Below are 17,041 nucleotides of genomic sequence, written 5' to 3'. Positions count from 1 at the left end.
CCAATCCAGCTGTATGGAGGAAGTATGTGCTTTTTCTCCTATAAATGATCAACGTTGTATAGTACTTGAATGGGCTCTTCAACACGCTACATACACCTATTCACAATGTAAAATATATTGAGTCACAACTTGGTATTACAAAACAGTAACTATAATCTTGTGACGCCAAATAGCCCTGTAAATAAGATTGCTCAATAAACCCTGGACTGACTTTCTACTTTCTTGAGAACTAATGATGTTAAAGTGAAAACTATTCATCTGTTTCATTTAAAAAAAATGCTGTTTTGACACTGATTCCCAATCACAGTAATTAATATTTTCATAGTAAGCAGTACCACTGTAAGGAGGGTGTAGCAGCTTAGAGCCTTTCCTTTTAGTAATTTACATAAATAATTTGTGAACATTCCAGGCCCTATTGTGCAAGCCTTAGTTATGGCGAGCATTTGCTCAGTTGAGTAGTTCCACTCAATCCCAAAAAGGAGTCAACTTTGCACAATTGGGTCCTCTGTGTCCAGCAAACTATACTTTATCAGGATAGTAGGTTTGCAAGGAAGTGGGAAAGAAATGTTTTTCCACAAGAACATGACTGCAAACAAGATTCTGTCCACCACCTGCCCCTTCTTTTCTTAACAAAAAAGAAAAGCAAGTTTACAAGCCAACTTTTTTTCAGTCACAGATAGGTTTGGTGTAAATCATGACTCCAGAGTTGACTGCAACAAAAAATCCTTAGTTCTCAGAGGCAATTTTCTATGGCTGAGCATAAGTCAATTTCACTCAGCCCAACAAGGAAGGCTAAAGATGCAGCCTTTAAAATTCAGAGATAACTAAGCATAAGCAAGACTATATTTAGTTATGATAAGGTCTGGAAACAGGTTCCCATCCACTCTTACATGGAAGGTGAACACCATAATATGATCAAACAAGTTTTCACTTTTGCCTTGTAAATAAAATCCAAGGGCAACAGTCCTTGTTCTCTGACGTCTGTAGTTAATACAGAAAGAATAAACATTACCTACTCTTACGTTAGGAGGGAGGAGGAGAGAACATTTCTTAATCTCTTTCCAAAGAGGATTAACCTACAGCATATTTCTACCCAAAAAACTACATTAATGAAATAAAATATTCTTCCTGAAGGTTGTTGGGTTTCCACCCCTTTTTGAGGGCTTGGGTTTTTGTTTGTTTTTAGTTCTAACAACTTTGTGTTGTCAAGTTCACTTAAGTGAGTAACCAAACCTGTAGCCTTCAGGTGTGATGCTCCACTGAAACGTGATTAGTATTTTAGCATATAGTGGGAAAGGAGAACCATTGCCCTACAGGTTAAAAATAATCATCAAAATAATAATACTTAGTACTTATATAATGCCTTACATCTGAGGGACTGAAAGCTTCTGACAAACATGAATTATTTAAGCACCACCACCACAACGCTGAAGTAGAAGAAGAATATTGTTTCTAATTTATATGTGGAGCTACAGGGACACAGATGCTAAGAAATTAAGCACAGGCTTAACTTTAAGCACATGCATAGCCTTACGGAAGCTAAGCATATGCTTAAGTGTTCTGCTGGATTGTAAGTGACCTCCCCCAGGTAACAGAAGGACTTAGCAGTGGAGCTGGCAACAGGACACAGGTCTCATCTCCCTGTGCCCTTAAGAAATTCTGCCATCCTCAAGAAAAACGGGGGGGGGGGGGGCATCAGGCCGAGGACGTTATTTTTAACCCAAGCAACTGTAGTTAATTAATGTAAGCTGAAAATTCAAGTCCTTATTTGTTATGTCATTGAAATGGATGGCAATTAAATACCAGATGAACTTGTGTCTCTCTTTGGAGATTCCTGGATCTGAGTCCTTCTTATACAGCTTAATATTTATATATCTGACACTAAACAACTAATATATTTTAGGTATTCCCAGGAGGATCCCAAACTGGTGAGTCTTAAGAATTTCTTATAAGTGTGCAGGGGGCTGTCCCAACTACTCTTGCCCTAGATAGGTGTTTATGCTGATGTAACCAGGCCACAGGAAGCAATTGGTAGCTAAAAAATATCTATGATGTGGTCTGGTTGCAGAGTTTGCTGAGTTCCTCCAGTGAGGTTTTCCCTCTTTTCCATGGCACAGAAGAAATAATCTTCGAGCTCAGCTGAACATTCTACCACTGCAGCTTTGCGTGCTTCTGCAATGTGCGATCATGTGATGGAGAATTTGGTTGAGTACCATCCTGCCAGGACCTCTCTATTTCAGTTCTGGGAAAGGAACTTAGGCTCAGGAGGAAGACATCACGTTCTTCAAGAAATCAGACTGGGGCAAAAGACTATACTTAAAAGAGATGAGGGAGAACAGGAAAGGACAGCCATTTCACCCATCTCCTGACCAAGGTAATAACTACAAGTAAATGAAGGATGACTGGGGTTGGAAATAGGGTTTACATAGCTTTTGAATAGAATATTCAAGCTCTAATATAAAAGTGAGGATCTAAACTGTGGGAGGATACAAGATGCTACCTTGAGCAATCTGGCTATTACAGGATTAATGGTACCATCCCACCCCCTCCAAGGGCGCTGAATGCCAAAACTTGGCCCCTGAGGGTACCTGGTTCTTAGTTTGTCCAGACCTGTCTATAGAAATTCTGCAGTATACAGAGAGGAATATCATCCAGACCTGGTGCCATTTTTTTTAAACAAAATAAGTCTTTCATATATTAAAATATGTCCCCTCAAACTGAAAGCTACCGTACTATTTACATCTTATGTAAAAATGTCTGTCCACAGTATGTTAGGTGGATGGGAGGGGGTGCAGAGTGAAGCAAAATCTAGCCAGACATGACAAAACTGAACAGCATGCATAAGCTTCTTTGCTGATCATTTTTATAAGTGCAATTTCTAACACAAACTTGTTTTGTCTTCTGCAAATGCATCGGATTAATTTTCTCCTCTGATTTTAGTTAACGGTGAATTAGCTAGTGTTGAGTCCCCAAAAGTAGGCTTTACTTTTACAACACAATCACTGAATACAAGGCTGTCTTCTGGGAAAGATTTCCTTTCTTCAATCAGTTCTCTCCTCGATGGACCAACAGGCTCATATCTCGGAATTTTTTTCTTCTTCTCCAAATGTTAAGTCTCTTTTTCCTGACTGCTCAGATTCTCTCAGGCACTGTGACCTGAAATAGTAGCAATAATTGTATTTCCTATTTTATTACTCATAGTTGACCCTTTGATCAAAATCCTATGATATTTAAGCATATTTATATGGTCATCTTGCACTTCTAAATCTAATATGAAGGAAGCTATTGACTCCAAGAAATCTCCAAGATCAGAGTTTTCTCCTCCCATAGAAATTCCATGGACTCAGATTATATATTTCATCCATTTAGCTATCCATTATTTCAGTCTGCCAGCCTATGTACTCAATGTTTTACAAATGATATAAACTCTTTCCACTTAAAGGGAAGGCCTCATCATTTTTTCACACCCATTTCTGATTTATCCAGCTGTTGTTCAACCTTGCTGGCGCATCCGTACAGACCCAAGTTTGCCTTCTAAAGCAGATACCGGTGCGTGAAGTCTATCTGTTTTGGCACATGCAATAGTAACGGTAAATGTTCTCAGGTAAGAGTTTTCCCAGGAGGAGGAGAGAAACAAGATGGCCAATTCAAGATGCTCAGCACTGCTGCAGGGTTCGTCTTGAAAGCCTTTTGGATTTCTTCTTAATTTGCGAAATAATTCTTGTTTTGGACTCATAGTATGACCCAAGTTGCAGCAGCGCTTCAAAATATACTCCCAGGCAAGTTGTGGGAGGTTTTTTGACTGTCAAGAGAGTTGCTATTTTTAATTTCATTTATTCATTTTACAGGAATGGAAGGAAATGGACAGGACTGAGTTGAGGCAAGTTTTGTTTTGCACAAGAGGCCCTGCTCACAAACCAAGCTCAACTTCAAGGTGTGCGTGGTGGGAGGGGAGGGGGCGCTCATCGGGACACCAGGTGCCTGAAGAGAAGCAGTCTGACCAGTGGGCTCTTTGACGGTATTTTCAATACTGGTGTAAGCCCAGAGTAATTCCACTGAACTCAGCGAAGCTACTCATGATGATTTACCGCAACATACCTGAGAGCAGAATTTGGCCTCTGATATGTTCCTAGAGGGGATGTCCCTCAAGACGCTATATGTGCATGCCAAACAGCTATAGAATTTGCAGTTCTTTGAAAAATGTCCTTGTACTCACAGAAGATCATCTATGGGGTTTCTTATTTTGGAGTCAGAGAGACTAAGGGCTGAATTCCTGGCAACATAAACGGCATTGCAATTGATATTAGAACAGGGGTAAGTAGCAAAGTAGAGCTGGTGATTTAGCAAGCAGTGGGCATGCACCTAGATCAATTTGTTGTTCCATGGGGACTGGCAGTAAATGAGAGAAATAGGAACTACCCCCTCTCAAACCAGAAAAGAATTTGCCCCTTGGAGTGCGGGTGATGGTGCAGGCACAAAAGGCAGCAGGGGGGAGTTTGCATTATCTTCACCCTTCTTGCCAATTGCTTTTCCTGGTACACGTCACACACGCAGGATGTTTGTTCTGTGAGGGATTGCTCCTGGTCTCACCACACCCATGTTGGTTCAGTCAGCTACACTGGACATCATATTCTCCAAGAACAGGACACAGCCTACTGCCCCAAACGCTCACAGATTGAAAATACTGATTAAACTATTTGTTTGGTGCTATCTTACTCGCTGCATGTATTCCCTAGGCCCAGCTGCTGACATCAGAAACCAGGTAGATTCTCTCCGGTAGATTTGCTGATGAGCCATTAGTTTAGGGCTGTCTACCACTGGGGAACAGCTAGAAGCGTCTCTATATTCTGCAGGGTGCCTGGAGGGGAAGAGGATGTTCTGCTGGGTGTGGACATCTTTTCTAGGTCTTTCTGATTTGAGATTTGTGCATATTTATGACTGTATAGTGCCTACCACCTGGGAGAGATGCTTTTATAAACATGAACAAATTAAAGAGAGAGAGAGAGCAGGAGTTCATCCTGCTGTGAAGACGACTGGCGGGGATTTTATTCAGAATTAAGAACACCATATCAGAAGACTGTGGGCCCAGGGCTTAGACAACTTCTCTTTTTTGGTTATTACAGGATAGGATCTCAAATATTTGTGATCCTTTCTAGGCATGGGAAGACTATGTTCTTTTGGGTATGAGTCAGGGCTCCCAGGTGACCTACACAGAGAGACAGAGAAAGCTCTTCTTTTGTTATTCTCCAGACCCAAGTTTTGGAATACTTAAAGGTTTTTTTTGGATGTAACAGCCCCTGGGCAATAAGGCATCCCAATGGTACCATACCTTGTACAGGCTTCTTTATGGTAACCTGTTCTGTTTTCATGCAGAATCATGTACCAGCCATTTATGTATCGTACGCCAGAGATGGCCATCCGGCCTAGGGGCTGCTACTAAACCAATATTTCTGATGATCTACAGAACGGATGTTAGAACGGGAAATAGCTACGTTGAAGAAGGGTCAAGACAAAAGTTGAAATTAAGTTGATTTACTGACTGGGAGACACAGACACATTGACATGTGTCCTGTGTCTCTATTAATGTTAGTAGGTTTAAAGGAGGCTAACGGGAAGGGAATGGTTTCCATTCAAAAATTTTGATACATCATATGATAGACAGGGGACTATTCTTGCCTCCAATTCTTGATGCTCAAGATAATTTTAGTGTACAGTATGAAGTAAATTACCTCCAACCTGGAACAGCTGTCTTGGGATAGGTTCACTGGCTTTGTTCTCCCCCAAAAGCATGTACTGCTGTGAAGGCCTTTTGTCCAGCATGGGAGAGAGGTGGAGGCAAAACTGTTCTGGAAATGGGGAAAGTTTTCTTAAACTCTTTAAAATAACTTTTTGGAAAAACCACTAGTATCCAACAGTCCAACCTCCTGTGACTCAAGAAATCTTGATTTCTACAGAAGCCTTCAAGGGACTGCAGAGCAAGTTGTCTGAATTGGTATTGATTTGATTTCCCCAAGCTGGTGGAAGCTTGTAAGTCTTTGGAAATAAGTGGAAGGAGACACTGAAAATGTATATCCAGGTTGAGAGAGAGCGAGAGAGAGGTGGAATGACACACTCCTAGAAAGGGGAGGGGTCACAGACGGTAGGAAGGTCTCTGCCTAAAACCTCTTTTAAGGCAGCATTTACAGCAGTGTTTTTTAAAGGGCAGTGCATTCAAACCATTATGGAGGAAAGTCTCTTTCCCTCCACACAGGAGATCTGCAATTTTACAGAGTAAAGGGTCACATTGTTTTGGTAGTTAAATATAAGAAGGCATCAGACAAGATTCCTTTATATCTCCTTAGACTACAGCATGCACTTTCCTCTGCCCATGTTTTGGCAGATGCTGTAGTATCGAAGCTGTAGTAGCCCCGGATGTTTAGGAGAGGCAAGGTATTCCTACAAGGACTGAGGATAACTCTTCCTCAGTACCCAATGGCACTGTTGGGAAATAGCTACGCTGTCTACATTAAGAAAAGAATCCTTAGAGCGCAAGGATGATGCTGAGAGCTGAAGCCAAGCGCTCTTCTTCACAGGAAGCCCAAGGGATCTTACTGACAGATTTGGCTAGTAGAACTTTAGCATCTGGAGTTTTCCAACACGATTGAATTATACACAAACTTCTGGAGTTGGCAAGGTGAGCTTTGTCTGGATTATTTTATGAAAACGGAAATCCCTTTTTCCTTTGTCCTGAGAAGGTTGGTGGAGTTATCAGGTGCCTGGTTCTAACAGCAACTGAGGCCTCTTGCGGGATCAAAAAGCGCCTAGGAGCTCTGATGCCAACGGGCAGGGGAATCATTGCAAGTTTCACCCTCCTCTGAGGAAGAAGGGCTCAGTGCAGATAGAGGAGAAATACCCTTTGAGGACTCTGAGCTCGGAAAAACATCCCTGGGAGGAAACTTTGCTCTGGACAGGAGCTGAAGTTCCCCCTTTTCCATGTGCACACTTCGTTTCTGATGTGGAGATGGAGGTATGCTATTCCAGATGTAGCCTGGAGACAGCACAGACCTTGTTGAGCCAGATCACTCCCATGAAGAGGTTTCAATTTAGTCTTCTCCACAGAGATGGACTGACTTTATGGTGTCCTCTTGAATCCTTTGCTGTGGATGGAGACCAAATGTCCATATCAGAGTTCTATGGGACAATGTATCTCATGATTTTTCTTGAAAACCACTCCGGTAAATATTCTTCCTTGATCCAGATCAATGTAAATAGATGGGGAGGAGGGAATCAAAATACCTAAATAACTATACAAAGAAGACTGCAGTATTGCATGAGAACTTCTTAAACCAAAAGAAAAAGAACAGTACATTGCAGAACGAGGAAGCTATCAAACACAATAAACCTAACTCGAGATAGGAAAACAACTACAGATTCAGAGGGGAACCCCATACCACAGACTCTACAGGTGCGCATGCGCACACATACACAAAAACAGCCAAACCACTTGGCCGGGAACGGTTATCAGCTTCGTGCCAAAGCGGGGACCAAATCCGACAGGGGGGCAGTTAGATCACACACAGACAGATCCACTGCTGCTGCTGCTGCTGACAGTAAATTCAGACTGTCAAGAGTACTAGAACAGTAGTCTCCCATAGGAAAAGTGCTGGAAACAAAACTGGCATGGAAAGCATATGGGAGACACATGGAATTGAGATGAAGTGCAGGAAAACCATAAAAACTGAAGTCTCATTAAATACTGGACAGTTGGCAAATACAGAACCTCCCATTCATTTGCTGTGTACCATAAAGGGTGGAGGAGATAAGGAGCAGTGTGCCTTAGCAGTCAACAGTTTTTACACTATTCACCCAGGAAGTGACTAACTTGCATGTTTACGAACAGCACAAACTGTTTTTGGTCATGGGACCCTGTTCAAGAAAAGGACTGCAAAGATTTAATAATGATCTTTAGTTAGCTTTGGTCACCCACACACCACCGGTGCTTGAAGACTCGCCAGCTGCCTCCAAAAATCTAGTGATGGACTTTATTTCCATAGGCATTTAACAATGAAAACAGCTGACCAAAAATGAATAGCTAGAAACAGAGCAAGAATCAAAAGTCCTGTTCATTCCAGGTTATTTCTCAGGGTGACACATTGCTGTGAGAATATTTTAGCTCAGTTATATGGTAAATTGGAAAGCATTAAACCCACTCAAATCAGCATATAAATGTTGCCATTTTATTTTTGTTTGGTTTTAGTGGCTTTTGTTCAATTAAATCAAGCATTTTAACATTAAGAGGCATGCAAATTAGGTGTATATGTCACTAATATAATTTTTTTTAATTAATTTCTAATATAAAATGTAATCCACATGAGATGCACAGAAGGCAAAAGTAATGATTAAAGTAGGGTGACAGAGATAAACCACTCAGATTTTAATGCTGACTACAAATCATATAGGAAGCTTTTTCACAACATATGCTTAATTTTAGGGATTATCTAGTGTGTTAATATCTTCATTATGTTGCACATTGTTGTATTTAGGTGACTTTTTCTACAACACTGCACAACCCTACAATATTCCACAGTAATGGTCCAATACACTACATTTTACAATAAGATTACTATAGTGCTTAGGACTGTTACTGTAAAATATTATAGGGGTTTGTTGGGGTACTTTTTATATGGGGGTTTGCCAAAAAACCCACTTCATTGATCAGAAAACCTGTAATGTTCAACAGAGAAGACGCTTCCACCCCCTGTTAATATCAGCTTCTTAAAGGAACACTCGGTAAGATAATGAATCCTTCAAATGTTACATCTTGTGTCTTGCATTATTGTGGTGCAGCAACTCTCCACATCAAACAGTCATCAGCACTATTACAAAGTGGGCTTATAAGAGAGTGGCTGAAAAGACGCTGTGTGAAAAGAAGTGGAAAATTAAAGCTGAGGCAGTCGAAGAAAGGGCTTAATTTACTGGCATGTACAGTATGCAAATGAGATTACTCTCAGCTTAACTGCATCATTTATGTCCATAATAACGGCATCATCACTACAGGGCTCAAATTAAATTACACCATAATTAGCATATCAAAGTGATTGGTTAAAGTTTAAAACAAATACCCAATTTTGTTAATGAACAGCTGTAATTGTCATGTACACTTCAATGAAAACTCCCTAAACAAATATATGTTTTAGAACAGAGAAAGACTTTGAAGTAGACAGGTCTGCAGATGAGATAAATTACCTAAAAAAGAATGACTCAGACTATACTATTAATGTTAATATATGCTCCTCGTTTTCAGGTAATAAAACATTCGATCAAAACAAGCCTTCCACTCATATTTATACTCCTCTGCTGCAGCTGACAAAGTAGAGAGACACGCTTTCCACTTTCAGTGTCAGCGTGAACTGTTGATAACGACACAAGGGTGACCAGCCTGCCACAAGCAAAGGACACGTTCAGCAACATGCTGTTACATTAATTCCCTTTGCTGGTTTCAAAGACTTCAGTATTACAAACTTGCTGAGTGTTATGCTGTGTTTTTCCCCCCTCATCAAAATAGGAAAAAGGAGAAGAAAAAGAAAAGAAAATCATTTCCTGCTAACTCTATACTGTAGACCAGTACTCTAGTGAACTGATGACATGATAGCATATTAGGCAGTCTACAATTCAATTTATTCTAATCTAATAATATCGACACAGCAGTTTCAGATGAGGAACTGTACTAGAGAACTTTTTGCTGCTCTCCTCTCATTAAAATAAATAGGGAGGTGGGACTACTGGTTTTGTCAGTCAGTAACTCATTTCTATAGATTAGTCACTGCAAATGTACACAGTAAATATGCAGTAAAAAATAATTTTCATGCAAAATGAATTAATGCACGAGAAAGCACACTACATGTTATTAAAATATTACAGGTAAGCTTTCATGCACTTGTTTTTGATAATAATCTTCACAGTACAAGGCCATTATTGCACAGCAGCAGTGCCAGAGGAATGTAGCACATACATAACAAAATAAACCCTTCATGTCCCCTTACCCCCATACATTTACACCGTTATATAAAAACAACAGAAAAAGCACATTTTGTGCTAAAATTGGGAATGCACTTTCAAATATACTTAACAAGCAAATTGAATGTCTTATTAAAACCGTATTATCAAAACAGTGTTCAAAAATTTAAAGAAAGTAGCTTTTCATTTTATTCATTGAGGAATCCATTAAAGCCTAAGCTCTGAAGTAGTATGTAAATTATGTGCCTTTCAAGGTAGAGCTAGGGCAAATTCACTCCATCAACTAATGATGAACCTCATTATGTGCAGGGAGTATTCATAATGAGGAAACAAGCCACCCGCCATTCCATGTTCTAACATAAATCCCTGTAAAATGTGAATATCTTCACATCTAATTAAAGGCTACTAATTCCTAGCCCCCACTCCACCCCTCCAGGCTCAAAAAGCAAAAATATAAATGTGTTTCGAAAATATACTTCGGTTTTTAAAATATACTTATTGATGTTTACTATCATGTTTTAATTAAAAAATAATCATTCCCAGCATTCTAGGATAGAAAGTTTTGGAGCACAAAGTTTATGTTAAATGACTTGGTTTTATATTTTAAAGAGCACAGGTTAGCCTGCATACTTCAATGGAAAAATAAATAAAAAGCAGAGGAAAGAAATCAGTGGGAATGTGCAAGAAATAATATATACATATTTTTAAATCTTAGTCATCCAGTTTTGCTGCAGAACCGAGACTTCCATAAGAATCCAGAGGGACCATATAATAAACAGAGGAGGGAGAAAAAGCCATTAAGTAACCAAGCATACAACAGGTATTTAAAATAATTTTAGAATGATGCTTTATTTAGGAGGAGGTTGTTGGCTTTTAAATCCTGTGAGAACTAATGAAAGAGAATAATGCTGCATAAAACAAGTTGAAGTAAAAGTGCTCCTGGACAGACTCATCTATGTTTGATAGTTGTACCTACAAATGCAGCATCCATTCCCAAGATAAAAAAATGTATATTTTATGCGAGGTGTTATGTAACTTACTATCTACACACCATGACTTCATTTGCTCTTGCACTAAGTTATGAATTTGCTCTCTATATTTTCCAGAATAAAAGTGAACGGGCTTTAAAGACTCCTCAGGATAGAACGATGTACAAGTGTTCCTTGTTAGGGTGTTTATTATATAATTTCTTAATTTCCAAAGATGTACAAAAGTACACAGCCAGCTAAGAGAGTTTAGTCTACAGAAAACACCCACTTTGTCTGAGTAACATACAGACTAAAAACCAAAATGACAAACAGACAGTTTAAAAAAAACACAACATAACTCTGTTCAGGGCATTAAAGCACTTGGACAGTCACAGAAAAGACTACCGTACCTTAAAATTATGCCAACCAAAAAGCTGAAATCCTTGTGTAAAAATACCCATTCTCTTGTCATCCCTCTGAAACCTTATTTAGAATTTCAACAGAAATTCACAACTGCCAAAAGAAACGTGAACTACAAAATCATAGATGCCACAATGGAACATTTTCTAAATCAAATGGAATACATAGATTAAAATACTTTAACAATGTAGATTCTCTGGAAATAACAGAGCATACTACAGAAAGAAATCAAAAAGGATGCTGCTTCTTTAAGTTACATAAAAATAAACTACGCTACATAAAGCTGTTACAGTGTACGCTCTCTCATTCCTAGACTCCTGGAGGATTTTTTTCTCCTTTTAGGTCAACCAGTCATGCACTAGGAAGACAACCCTCCAAAAATAACTTGTCCCTCCCCCGGAGCACAGAGTTTAACAACCTACCTTTGTTCTGGTGTTGCAGATAATAACTGGCAAGCCTCAAGAGCATGAGAATTTTGGAACAACCAAGAGGGTTCAGACAAACCACAAGTAAAGAAATAACAGAAAAGCCTCTAAAGAAACTGTTCTTGCTGACAATGGGTAGCACCAAGCCAGTATTTACAGCACTGTTTACACTGGAGTGAGTGCACTTCTGTTCCATCAACATCTACATCTAATGGCATTTTTAGAATCCAGGCATGATAATTAAGAGACCTAACACATCACTGTTTAGGAGAAAGTCTAAGAGATCTAAGCAGCATTTCTTTACAATGTCTATACCACTGATGAGCATTAGTTTGAGTGACAAAGGTCCCAAGCTAAATCAACATTCTTACCTTAATGTTCCTAGTAAAAGGCTCCAGCAAACATAACTCATGAAAGGCGTAGGCAAAGATATGTCTCAAGGAATTAATCCACAGCCCTCACGTGAATTGCTAAAAAACAGTGGTTTACATTTCCAAACAAACGCAGCTCAGTTTGGGCAGCATGGTATAAAGCAGGTTTACATATACAGAGCTGTGTGTCAGAAGGAAGAGTTCTTTAGGATTTATTTGACACTTATTTTCCGGGAAGCCTTTTGTGGAGTTGTGCCGTTTGTTTCTTATTGTCTGAGAAGCAGTTAGAAGCTTCTCCCTGAGGGGGCCCCTCAGCCCCTGGCTCGGCCGCTTTGACAGGGAGGTAACCATATTAGGATGTGTATGGTAAAGTAAACAATAACATAGTTGCAATGAAATGGAAATTTTTTTTTTCAGCTAATGGTGTTGGTGTCAGTCCTGTTTTTAGCCTTCCCACTAGTTTTGTTTTCTAGTTTAAACAAGCCTTCTTTAAAGAAAAAAGTATTAAAAAAAAAAGTGTTGCTAGCTTCCAAATTTCTCACTGCGAGATTTTTGAGAATGTTTGTAGTCATAGAGAAAAAAAAGCTATTTAACATCTAAATGAAGACATGTCCAGTTTAATCATCAAAAACACACACCTAGACTTCTGAGACCTCTAACTGAATCATGGAAGATATTTGGACGCTAAAAATATGCTTTAAAATGTATATTTTAAAGCAGAAAACAAGTGGACTAGTGAAGTCCAACCACATTTCGCAAAGTCACTAACTGGATAGGCTAGTTGTGAAAAGTCCTGCAAGTTCGCTGGATTTAAAGCTCTGAAAATGCAAATTGCAAAATGCAAAATGAATCAAATTGTAAAATGCAGGTGTCAAATTATTCTGTTCAATCAGAAACAGAGCTCAAAGTGCTTGCCATGTCAGGTTCCTAAACAGCCACAGTCACAAGAAAAGTTCTGCATTACAAAAAAAATAATGTAGACCAAGCAAGCAATGTTACTTTCATACCTCAATTCTAGATACTAAACAAATTGCCAACAGCAGCAAGCACAGTATCTCACCACACTAAAGGATTAGCATGTGAAGAGAACTACTGATGTATAATGTGTGTTAAGTCTCATAGTAGTAGCCAGCTTGGGCAGGGAGTCACAGCTGTAATATGAAACAAGTTTCCATGTCTTCATGAATTAGGTAAGAGGCCGCTCTTTGGAGCGGCTGTCCTGCAAAGCAAACCAACATGAGGTTGTTTAAGTGTTTTGCAGTACCCGTCAACATCAGTTGTCGAACAATGGGAAAAATGCAGTGCTCCTCTGAAAAGAAGCTGACAAAAGAGATCACCGATTTGCTCTCTGTACCAGGCACCAGGATGATAAAAAATAGATTGGTGGTGTAGGGGGAGGTTAAAGGTAGATAGGGGAAAAAGTTGGTATAAAATTATACATACAAATTTAGAATATAGGCAGATTTCCTTTACAAATACAATACACACTTTTATTGCCAAATCACACTTAGCATTGACTTCTAACAACATATACACTTCTCTCAACATATGGAACCTTAAAATTCTGTAACAATTTTTTTAACCCAAGCAACTATAAAATAACACAGCATAAGTTACTTATCTGTGCTGCCTCTTCAAAGAAAAAAAGTTGAAACAGAGATATCAAAATCAATAAATCACACAAACAAGTAGCAGTTCAAAAGTTCAAAGACATGATGGCCAGTTCACTACGTCTTAGCACTCAACCAATAATAACTTGACTCCATCACTCCTCATCGTATAGACAATTTCATAGCATCATTTTCATTAGCCTGTCTCACTGAAAATTGCTAGCTATTTATGTATACGCTAAAATAAATTAGCCATTTCATCGAGCAGTGTGATTCTTATAAAATACATTAACACAATACTCAATTTTCCAGTTGAAGTAAATAAATAAATCAATGAATTCAACACAGAGTGTTTTATTATTATTATTATTATTATTATTATTGTGGAGCTTCAGCTCTCAAAGAATAAGTGTTTTTATTGGGTTTATTTGTTTGAATAAAAATTGAAATGGGCCAGTGATCTTAGCAGTCAGATCAGAAAAAAAAATCTAATATTTAGAAAGAATACTGTGCAATACAGCAAACTTGTTATATATGATTTGTTCAAAAATCATTTTCATTACAGTTATTAAACAGCAACTCCATTGCAAATGGTTGTGGGGTATTTTTTTCTTCCCCAAAACAGAGAAAAGAATATTATGTCACTTGGTGTTGGAGCACTTGGCACTACTATGCTGGAAACCCATGTCAAAAAGGCAGTTTTAAAATCACACACTACTGAGGCTGGAAACCTGATGCATCTATTTTGCAGAAAAGATGAATATGGGAAAAGTTCCAGTATTAATACTCTTTCACCACCTTTACCATCTGACTCCTGGAATGCTATTAACGGTGGCTATGAGAAAGTCTACATGGCACCACAGGCAAGATGAGAAGATGCCAGCAGGATGGGAAGAGAGAACCTGCACAGAAGGGTTTTGCAGGTGAGATGCTGAACATGAAAAAAGCAGCTCAAGAATAACAGATTGTAAAGATGTATGAGGTGTTCTGGCAGTCACGTCAGTCCCAAGCTATTAGAGGGGTGAGGTGATATCTTTTATTGGACCAACTTCTCCTGGTAAGCTGAAAAGCTTCTCTCTCTCTCTCACCAACAGACCTTGGTCCAATAAATGATATTACCTCAACCGCCTGGTCTCTCTAAGATGGTACAGAGACATGGCGAGGTTGCCGCTGTGTTGCAATTTACTTCTAATAGTGCCTGAAACATCCCTAGTGCTGGCTCAATAGAATTATGTGACATGACGCTATACTCAAAGAAGCAGCCGCTGCACGCACAACATTTGCAACAAATCCACAGACACCACAAAGAGGGTGTGGCATGCAGGGATGTGGGAGGAGACAAGGAAATCAGCAAGTACTCTAGATCTTGTCAAACTACTGTCACCAACCTCAGAAAAACAAAACCCAATATAAGTTAATACGGTCTCCAATAACCCTGCTTTACATTGGACAGGTGAGATTTTAACTTTTCAAGCTCACAGAGACTGCTGTCGGAAGGTAGGTCTCACTGCGGACAGCAAAGGGCTCAGACTGTTCATGTTTTATGGCGCACATATTGACATCCACCACAATGCAAGATTCTCCAAAGAGATCTCTTGTTTCTGCTGCATACATTTGTTTTCCCTTTTAAGACATGCCTGCTGTGCTTTATGACAGAGTGCATTCTATGTGATTTAGAAGTCATGCTAGAGTGCAACTTAACACTCCACTTTCTATACATTTTCTACAGAAGTTGGGTCCTCCCATGCTGTTTACAATAGACCAGGTTCAGATGCCTTAATTCCCACTGACTGGCACCTTACTCTAAGAGAAGACAGTTCTGAATCTGGTCCAACGAAAGGGCAATGCATGTCTTAATGTCTTGAAAGCCCTAGTGCTCCCATCATCCAAAACACAATGAAAAAAATCAATATAAATTTGCCCGTATTTTTATTGTTAATTTAAGGGTGAATTTGTATGAACTTCAGTTTTCGTGAAAGCTACTCAGTATATTATCGTTAATTACTTATTGTATTACCATAGCACATAGGCGTCCCATTCATGGAAAAGAACACCACTGTGCTAGATGCTGGGCAGCGTATGTGCTTCTCAACACAACTGTGCCAATTCATCTGAATTCCTGCCTTGAAAACATCCCAGCTAGCCCCATGCTAGTCTATACTAATCAGAGACTCAGAAATGGGTTAAAACATATAGTTGTCCTAGGATGAGGATAAAATGCCAGTTGGGACCAAGAAGAAATCAAAATCTTTTCCCCTTGAAACTGGAACCAGTTTTGAAGGCAGGGCTCTAGGAGTGAAAAGCTAATACATTAAATGACTATACTATTTAGCCTATCATGTTTTCACATAATTTCTGAAACAGCCACATATGAGTAGCACACTTCGCAAAATGTATCATGGTTACAGAAATTTCTCTTTCAGATTCACATTTTAACCTAATCTGATGTGAAAGTAAATATCTGATCTCAATTGTACTGACCAACTATAAATAAAAAGCTTCTACCCAAAATGCGGATAGTGTTTTTAAGTATGATGTCACTAGCGACCTATTGAACTACACTGCACGTGTCAGACAGACGTCTGTTTCTTAAATTGCGGTAATAAATTAGTTGCCTCAGAATCTGTTCTGTCAAGAAAACACGAAGCTTTCCTATTGAGATAAAAGTTTAATGAATGTTTCAGTTTAGGAAGAAGAGTTAAGATTACTATTGATGTGGGGAAATGACTGCAAGGCCCGCTGCTCAATGCTGTAAATACTTACAGCTGTCAAATGGAGGCTCCTCGACAATGGGCGAATGCAAGAGAACCAATGCACAGCTGTAATAACTTAATTATATTAATTAATATGGAAATACATAGGTGTGTTAAACAACAAACGCAACTGCAAGAATTCACCCTGGATTTAACAATCTGCACAAAATTTCTCTCCCCTAAACTGGTGAAGATCGACCATCTGACATGGTCATGTAGTAACAGCAGCATGGAACGGTGGTATTTATTACACACCTTGAAAGGGTTGTGGAACCAATTTGAGGAATTTCAGCTTCAGGAATGGGGGGATCACTGCAGCAGTATAGCTGTCTGCAATTCCGTACCATGTCATTTGCCACCATTTAAAAAGGAAAAGAAAAACCTTCCCGTCATTCTCTTCTTGCCCCAGACCAGTTTTATATCAGAGTGGCATCAAAGCAGATAATCCTTGACAGGGTCGGGGCCTCCTGACTCCGATGTGAGAGGAAAGGCTTCCAT

General features: G+C 39.2%; 1 protein-coding gene across 16 annotated transcripts in view; it reads right to left on the bottom strand.

The window, feature by feature from the left end:
- The window catches only part of FOXP1 (forkhead box P1), a 507,886-nt gene that overhangs the window by 238,716 nt on the left and 252,129 nt on the right, over positions 1-17,041 (bottom strand). The window contains exon 1 of one of the 16 annotated variants that reach the window (XM_030568525.1): positions 12,181-12,383. The exons of the other annotated variants lie outside the window; for them this stretch is intronic. The gene's annotated coding sequence lies outside the window, so the exon portion shown is untranslated. Of the gene's footprint in view, positions 1-12,180; positions 12,384-17,041 lie in introns of those variants that run through there. 16 annotated transcript variants of the gene reach the window in all.

Source organism: Gopherus evgoodei, chromosome 7, assembly GCF_007399415.2.
Source record: "Gopherus evgoodei ecotype Sinaloan lineage chromosome 7, rGopEvg1_v1.p, whole genome shotgun sequence".
NCBI classification, from domain to species: domain Eukaryota; kingdom Metazoa; phylum Chordata; order Testudines; family Testudinidae; genus Gopherus; species Gopherus evgoodei.
This window is presented reverse-complemented; position numbering and strand designations above follow the sequence as displayed.